Source organism: Myotis daubentonii, chromosome 1, assembly GCF_963259705.1.
Source record: "Myotis daubentonii chromosome 1, mMyoDau2.1, whole genome shotgun sequence".
NCBI lineage: Eukaryota > Metazoa > Chordata > Mammalia > Chiroptera > Vespertilionidae > Myotis > Myotis daubentonii.
The window spans coordinates 167,194,646-167,201,949 of record NC_081840.1 but is presented as its reverse complement, the minus strand read 5'-3'; positions in this window follow the sequence as shown (position 1 = coordinate 167,201,949).

The window sequence follows — 7,304 nt, the reverse complement described above, 5'->3', positions numbered from 1 at the left end:
AAGCATGATTGTTCGTAGTTAAAGTGATTAATTACCCGCCTGGTACTTAGTTGAGGGGTTTGATTCCCTCCCTAACTTCAGGGGAAAATCCCTACTTGGGGATTCAACCTTTCTGGGAGAGGTGACCTTGCTTAAAACACAGCACCAAGAAGGTGAGCAAACATATTAAGAACCGTATGCCATATATGCCAGGTCCCTTGAAACAGCAAGGATGGACCGGCTCCCGGCAGCATAGGTTTATAAATAGGCAAATAGTTCTTAGAGGTCAGAATGAAATAAACAAAAGGAGTGCAATAATGAGTATTGATATTATTTTAAAATATTAACTTGCCTACATTTTGTTTTCATCTCAAAAGCCCTTTAGCAGATGAAAACTTGTATTCACAAGCTACTAGGAAAAAGAGAACAGAAAGAATAATAATAAAAAAAATAACCCTTAGGATCTATTCCTTCTTTTACAGTTCCTCCCTCCCTCCTTCCCTCCCCCCTTCCTTCTTTCCTTCCTTCCTTCCTTCCTTCCTTCCTTCCTTCCTTCCTTCCTTCCTTCCTTCCTTCCTTCCTTCCTTCCTTCCTCTCTCTCTATCTTCTTTATTTCTTAAGAAAGATTAATGCAGGCAAGTAAGTGGCAACGTTTTTGTAAGGAGAGCTACATTCAGCTACTAGCTTGTGATGGAGCTCTTTGACCTATTAGTCATTTTGAAAGAAAATGAAATGGCTCTGTCAGAGGTAGAATGTATCCAGACCAACACCATGCCCAGCCTCGGTGCCGTGATGAACAGCTTATTGGGGCACCTATAATTTATATTCACTTCAACTTGTTTGCTCGTTTTTCATTGTCAGTATCCATAGAGATGAAAGAAATAAGTTTCATTATTGATGAACTTCAAATGCAGACAAGCTCGTGGAGAAATATAGACAAGCTTAGGGAGAGATGAAATCAGACAGATGCATGTTTTTCAAAATTAATGTTACATTCAACTAAGGCCTGCTAAAAAGCACTAATTAAAATGATGTTTTGCATGATGCCCTTACAAGTCACCTTTTTTAGACTGTTATTTACTTACATCTATGTATGTTAACTATCCTTATAAAAAGGTCACACCAGAAAAATCAAACAGATAAATTTGACTGGTAATATTACCTTTGTCTTTTGCTCATACAAACACATAGTTTGAACAGCAGATTTCTTTTGGGTAAAGGCCTGAAACCTTTATCATGACTCAGCTTGCCACTCTTAGGTAGTATTCATTAACCCATGAAGCTTTCTTCGGAGATAAGAAGATTCACAATAAAAATAGTAAATAGTCTTGCCTCCTAGCAGCTCCCCAGCAATTCATACTGTCGGGACAGACTTGCAGAATTCTTTCCCCTGGTTAGCTTTGTGACCCTTGCTTGAGCAGAACAAAATGAGGACAAGTTCAAGTGTAAAATATCTCTACAAAAAAACTAACTCTAAACACTTTCATGTGTACATACTAAAAGAATAATTAAATACAAAGAATTCCTAGCAATACTAATCAACTTCCCGAAAAACACCAGGCTAAAGCAATCATTTGCCCTATGTTGGCATTCTAGCCTTTTTGCAAGTGAGCCCCAAAGAGTAAATGGTGTGGGATTTCCTTCACTAAAAAGATCTTTCTGACCATTTCCACAAAACATACATTAAGTTGCTTTAGAAGTCACTGCTAATGACCCTGCTCTTTAGACCTCGGCTTGCAGAGATAATGAGTTAGAGTTGCTAAACATTTCATCTCTGTTCAACTCCAACATGGTCAGGATACTGAATGACCCCGTCTGGTAAAACATAACTGCTCTTCCTTTATTCTCATTACAGTCGGGAAGTAAAATCTCATTAGCTATCTGACTGGAGAACTCTGTATGGTTAATTAAAATATGACCCATCATCTGGGAAGTTTTCCCTACTTTTTATTGCTTTAACATTGTGAGGCAGACCAGGAGAATCAGGAAAGTTCCAGTTGCTCTTCAGTAGGAAACTCACTTAACCGTTAGTAAATGCTGTCTCCAGAAACTACATTTAAATTCACTAAAATCATTTTCTTGAAAGTTTTCACCAAATATTCCTCTAACTCTAAAACATGGATAGAGGCAAGAGGGAGCAGAAACTTAACCTATTAATTTATTTGATATAATTTCATTTTATTGAAACAGTTATAGCTAAAATACAACTTTCTTACTTTAAAAACTGGGGACTATTACAAAATCTTACATCTCCTGTCTAGATGCTAAGCATGTTATAATTATTGTGTATAGTAATTCCTATGATTCAGTTAAATCAATACCAGTCAACACATGACTTTGGGACAATTGAATGGATTTATTCATCCGCACATTAGTTAGTGCCATATTGGGCAGTTTAAGTATAGAGGAAAATAATACATAGGCCCACATTTAAATTGACGAGACAGGAAAATAGCCAATTATTGTAACACTCTATCAAAGGCTGTAACAGAAATACTGAGTACATATTTATACATTTATAATACAGAGCACTTATAGCTGGAAGATTCAACAGAGATTTGCTTTATGATAGTTCATTTTCACTAACGGCATTAGTATTCATATGAAATTTTCACAAGTATGCCTGCATTTCACACATCTTGTATTTCAGTGCAAGCAATCAAGTTTCCCCAAATGTTTCTCAAGAGTCCATTTCACAAAGAGATGCCTGCAGCACAAAATACCAAGCTTATTTTTGTCCAAGGAAAACTTGGAGTGAGACTATCATATGCCCGTCTCCAGCCTGCTCAGAGAATGCTAAGACACACAATTTGCAATAGACATGCCCTGGTAAGGAGCAATTTTACATGGTTGCCCAGTCTCAAGTCATACCATAAAGAGATTGGCCTGAGGTCAGCCTGAGGCATCTTCAGTTGTGTTTGGTTGTGTAAAGGCAGTGCCTTTGGTCAATTCATTTGGCTCATGTCTTCTCTCCTTAGCTGCCCTCCGTAATGGTAGCTCAGTGGGCGGGGCTTTGCTTCCTGCTCTACTACTGGTGGGCACTCATCTCTCTTCTCCTGGACAGAGTGCTCAACTGGAACATTAGCTTATATGTGCCAAGGGGACATCTCTTCTGGAAACAGACCTAAGTGTCTTGCTACAAGCCATTCTTCCAAGCTCTCCTGAAAATGCCTGCTATATCTAACCTTTCTCTCCTACCTAATTACATTTCAGCATGAGAGGAGCTGTACTACCTTCCAGAGAAATTCATCTTTCTCAACTTTGCCTTCAGTAACAAAAATAGCATATAGACATTCTCACTTCTGTTGTTTGAGATCACAGGTAAAGAGCTTATCCTTGATTTCTTTATGTACATAAAAAAATAACCTTAAAGTGATCACCACATTTACTTTATTTAATTTATCCTATATAATAAAAGGCTAAGATGCAAATTGTCCCCTGGACAGGGAGTTCCACCGGGAGTTTGACCAGGGGGCGGGGCCAGCCAGCCATCTCCCATGTCCCCTCCCCCTGGCTGGCCTGGCCCGATCAGCCCTGATTGGGGTGGGCCAGCTGGACCCCACCCATGCACGAATTCACAGACAAGGCCTCTAGTAGAATTATAACAGAGCCAAAGGGTATAAATAATTGTGGTGCTGGGCATATTCTTTCACCTCTGAAGCTCGACACAGTCAGTTTCCTCTGTATGAAGCCTCCTCTTTTGCTTCCCCTATTAATTCTTGAGCCTTTGCTTACATTTGCCTTTCCCCAGATTTTTCAGATACATGAACGTACATTAGATTTTCTTGGTTTTTATGCAAGTACAGCAATTTTATTTCATTACAATAAACAGGGCAGGCAGCCTTCCACACACTTCCCTTTTCTCGGAATATCCTCCTTACAAGCTTTCCAACCAAGTCTTTTGTGCTCCCCAACATTGCATGAGAGGATATTGTAGTATATGGGCATTTTTAGTCCACAGCATCAGCCAATTATCACCTGCATGTCTGCATGTACCGGTGTTCACATATCGCTTCTCCTTCCCATGATCTGCCACAAGTATAACATTCAATATGTCCTGTATTTCCTCAAAGTGCTTGTTCCCTTTTGAAATTCAGTTCACTGCTTACCTTCACAATATCAGCCTTAAAAAAAATCTCTAATGGGTTAAAAATTGTATTTTTGTAACTTACACGGTTTCTGTTCTTGGTGTGGAAGCAACATTCTTCTCTTGTGACTTTCTAGATATAAGCAGGACTAAACTTACCTTTAATATTATAAACTCTATAATTGACTGTGTCTCTCAATTGTATTAAGACCCTGAAATATCATAACAAAAATGAATCTTGATTATTGCTTATGCTTTTTATAAAAAGTCTGTTTTTTAAACAGAAGTACAAAGAGGTGGAATGACTTATCTAGATACATGTTGACTGATGGGCACAGCCAAATTTGTAGCACAGCTAAATCTGATACCAGTATTTGTGCATACCCTGGAAAAACCTGTCAAACTGGGTCAGGTTGACTCAAAGTCTGCTTGCATAAGGAGTTTAGGAGCCTCTTGGGAGCGCACATATACAAAGAAAAGAGAGTGAAGCAGACACTAGGCAGATTTAGTAATAAAACTTCAGTCATTAGAGGTAGGGAACTATGAGAGCTTAGCATAGTGTTTGAAACTCCAATTTATCTTCAGACTCACTCACTCATGGAAGATGGGTAATTCCTCAAAACCCTCAGGCACTAGTCCAAGATTACACTGAAGGGCATACGCACAAGCTATTAGAGCTAGAATATTTTAAAAACCCAGACATTGACAACTCCAATGTTTCACCTTCTCCTGATGTAAAAGTAGTAGTCACCTCCTTTATAGATCTCTATAGCTCTATATAATATACAATTTGGATATGATGTTTTTACCTTCCATTTAGTAGATTGTCAAAAATGTTTATTATATGATGAATGCAATAAATAACCTTTACATTCCTCAGTCATCTACCTCTGATGAACACAGGCCACCTTCCTCTAACACAACTCCCTCCTGATTTAGTTCTGGGATGACATATCCCTTAAGTAGCACATGTTATAGCACAGCAACCGACCTCTTAAGCACCGCAATATATGCACACTTCCCACTCATGAATCCTTCTTCTTCCTGTGCCTATGCCTGCTATTCTCTTGCCTCACAATTGACTTAGAATCCAAGCACATTTTTCACAATAATTATTTTTTGCTTGCTCTTTTTTCACCATGTCTATGATTCAAGTGCAAGGGAAAATGATGTGTATTTGTGGTGGTTGAAGGCGACAGTAGCTACAAATAAAAGCCAAAAGCCTTACTTCATACAAGTTTTGGTAAGATATTGCAAAATAAGCACTAGACTTTTTAAAAAATATATATTTTTATTGATTTCAGAGAGGAAGGAGGAAGAGAGAAATAGAAACATCAATGATGAGAGATAATCATTGATCGGATGCCTCCTGCACCCCCCATATTGGGGACTGAGCCCACAACACAAGCATGTGCCCTGACCAGGGACTGAACCGTCTCCTCCTAGTTCAGTAGTCAGCAAACCACAGCTCATAAGCCACATGCGGCTCTTTGGCCCCTTAGGTGTGGCTCTTCCACAAAATACCATGTGCAGGTGCTCATGTACAGTGAGATTGAAACTTTAAGTAAAGTTTATTAAGTTAATTTTAGGGAATGTTGTGGAGTGAAAGAAGATGTAGTGTCGAGGATTGAGAAAGATATGTTGAGATGGTTTGGACATATAGAGAGGATGGACGAAAGGAGATAGACAAAATAAGTATACAAGAAGAGTGTGGATGGGAGAGTTGGAAGGGGTCGACCTCAGTGAAGGTACCTCAATCAGATTGAGGATGTTTTTAGCAAAGGCTAGCTTAGGAGTACCCTGATTAAGTTAATAACAATGTACCTACCTATATAGTTTAAGTTTAAAAAATTTGACTCTCAAAAGAAATTTCAATCGTTGTACTGTTGATATTTGGCTCTGTTGACTAATGAGTTTGCTGACCACTGTCCTAGTTCATAGGTCAATCCTCAACCACTGAGCCATGCCAGCCAGGCAGCACTAAGGCTTTTTCTACTGGTGAGGATAAAGACAATGCTTAAGCAGAAAGAGTGGATAACTGCAAGCTTCTATAAGGTTCACAAACTGACTTTACCTAAGTAAGGTCTTTAAAAAGCACAAACTGACAGTAGCAATGGTGATATCTAAAGGAAGGAGATGCCAGTAATGGCTAATAGTCAGTAGCTCAGTGGGAGGGACAGCACCCACTAGAATGGTCTCACATATGGGCACTTAAGGGAGGACTAGCTGTTACCAAAGGTTTCCAGAGCACTGAAGATAAAATTGAACGATAATTTCTGCCCATATCTGAAACATGCCCAGGGAACACCTACAGTTAATTAGAATGGGGAGACTTTTGAGGGCATTGGAGAACTTGCAATAGAAATTGGGGAAATCAAGAATTATCAATTTGCAAATGGTTAAAACAAGAGGTATAAATCAGAACATTAACTAAGATATTAGCTATAAGGAATTTTTTTTGCTTACTATAACTAATCCTATTAATTAGGGTAAGAGAACATTTTTACTGTCTCCATATTTTTTAATAGCATTGCTCTTTTCTAACCTTTACTCCTTGTGATAAAAATAATAGTACTATTTTTATAAAAGTAAAAAATCTTTAAGCCAGAAGGGACCTTGAATATCATCTCATGGCATCACCTCATATTATAAAGAGATAATCTGAGCTAAGCAGTTATCCAAATCACCCACCTGGTATTTCAGCAAGAACTAATGACTCAAAGTGCAACCTTTGGAATACTGTACCTTTTTAGAATAGCTATTTTTGACTTGAGGGATCAGTTTCTGAATAAAAGATCATCATAAAAATCGAAATGCTCAAAATTATCAAGATACCAAAAAAGAAAATATAAATGTATATTCCCACAGGCAGACTTTACTAAGCACGTGTTTCAGAACCAGTTCCATGATTCCGAATGCCAAGATGCAGGCCTTCAACCTGCACCACCAGCTTCCTGAGTCTCCAGCTCATAGATAGCAGATCTCGGGACTTCAGTCTCCATAGTTCTCTGTGCCAGTATATAAAGGAGAGATGCATTAGTCTGAAGAATCTTGACTAATGCACACTGTGGTAGAGGGGGGTGAGGGGGACACATGGGAGCACAAGCCAACAAAGCTCTGTAACAAACAGAGACTCTGATCACAGAGCTACTTAACCTCTTGTAATTTCTTGAGTGATGGAGGTGGTAGGAACATCCTTTATTATATTTGGTCTTAGTCCAGGTTCCTTGACATAAAA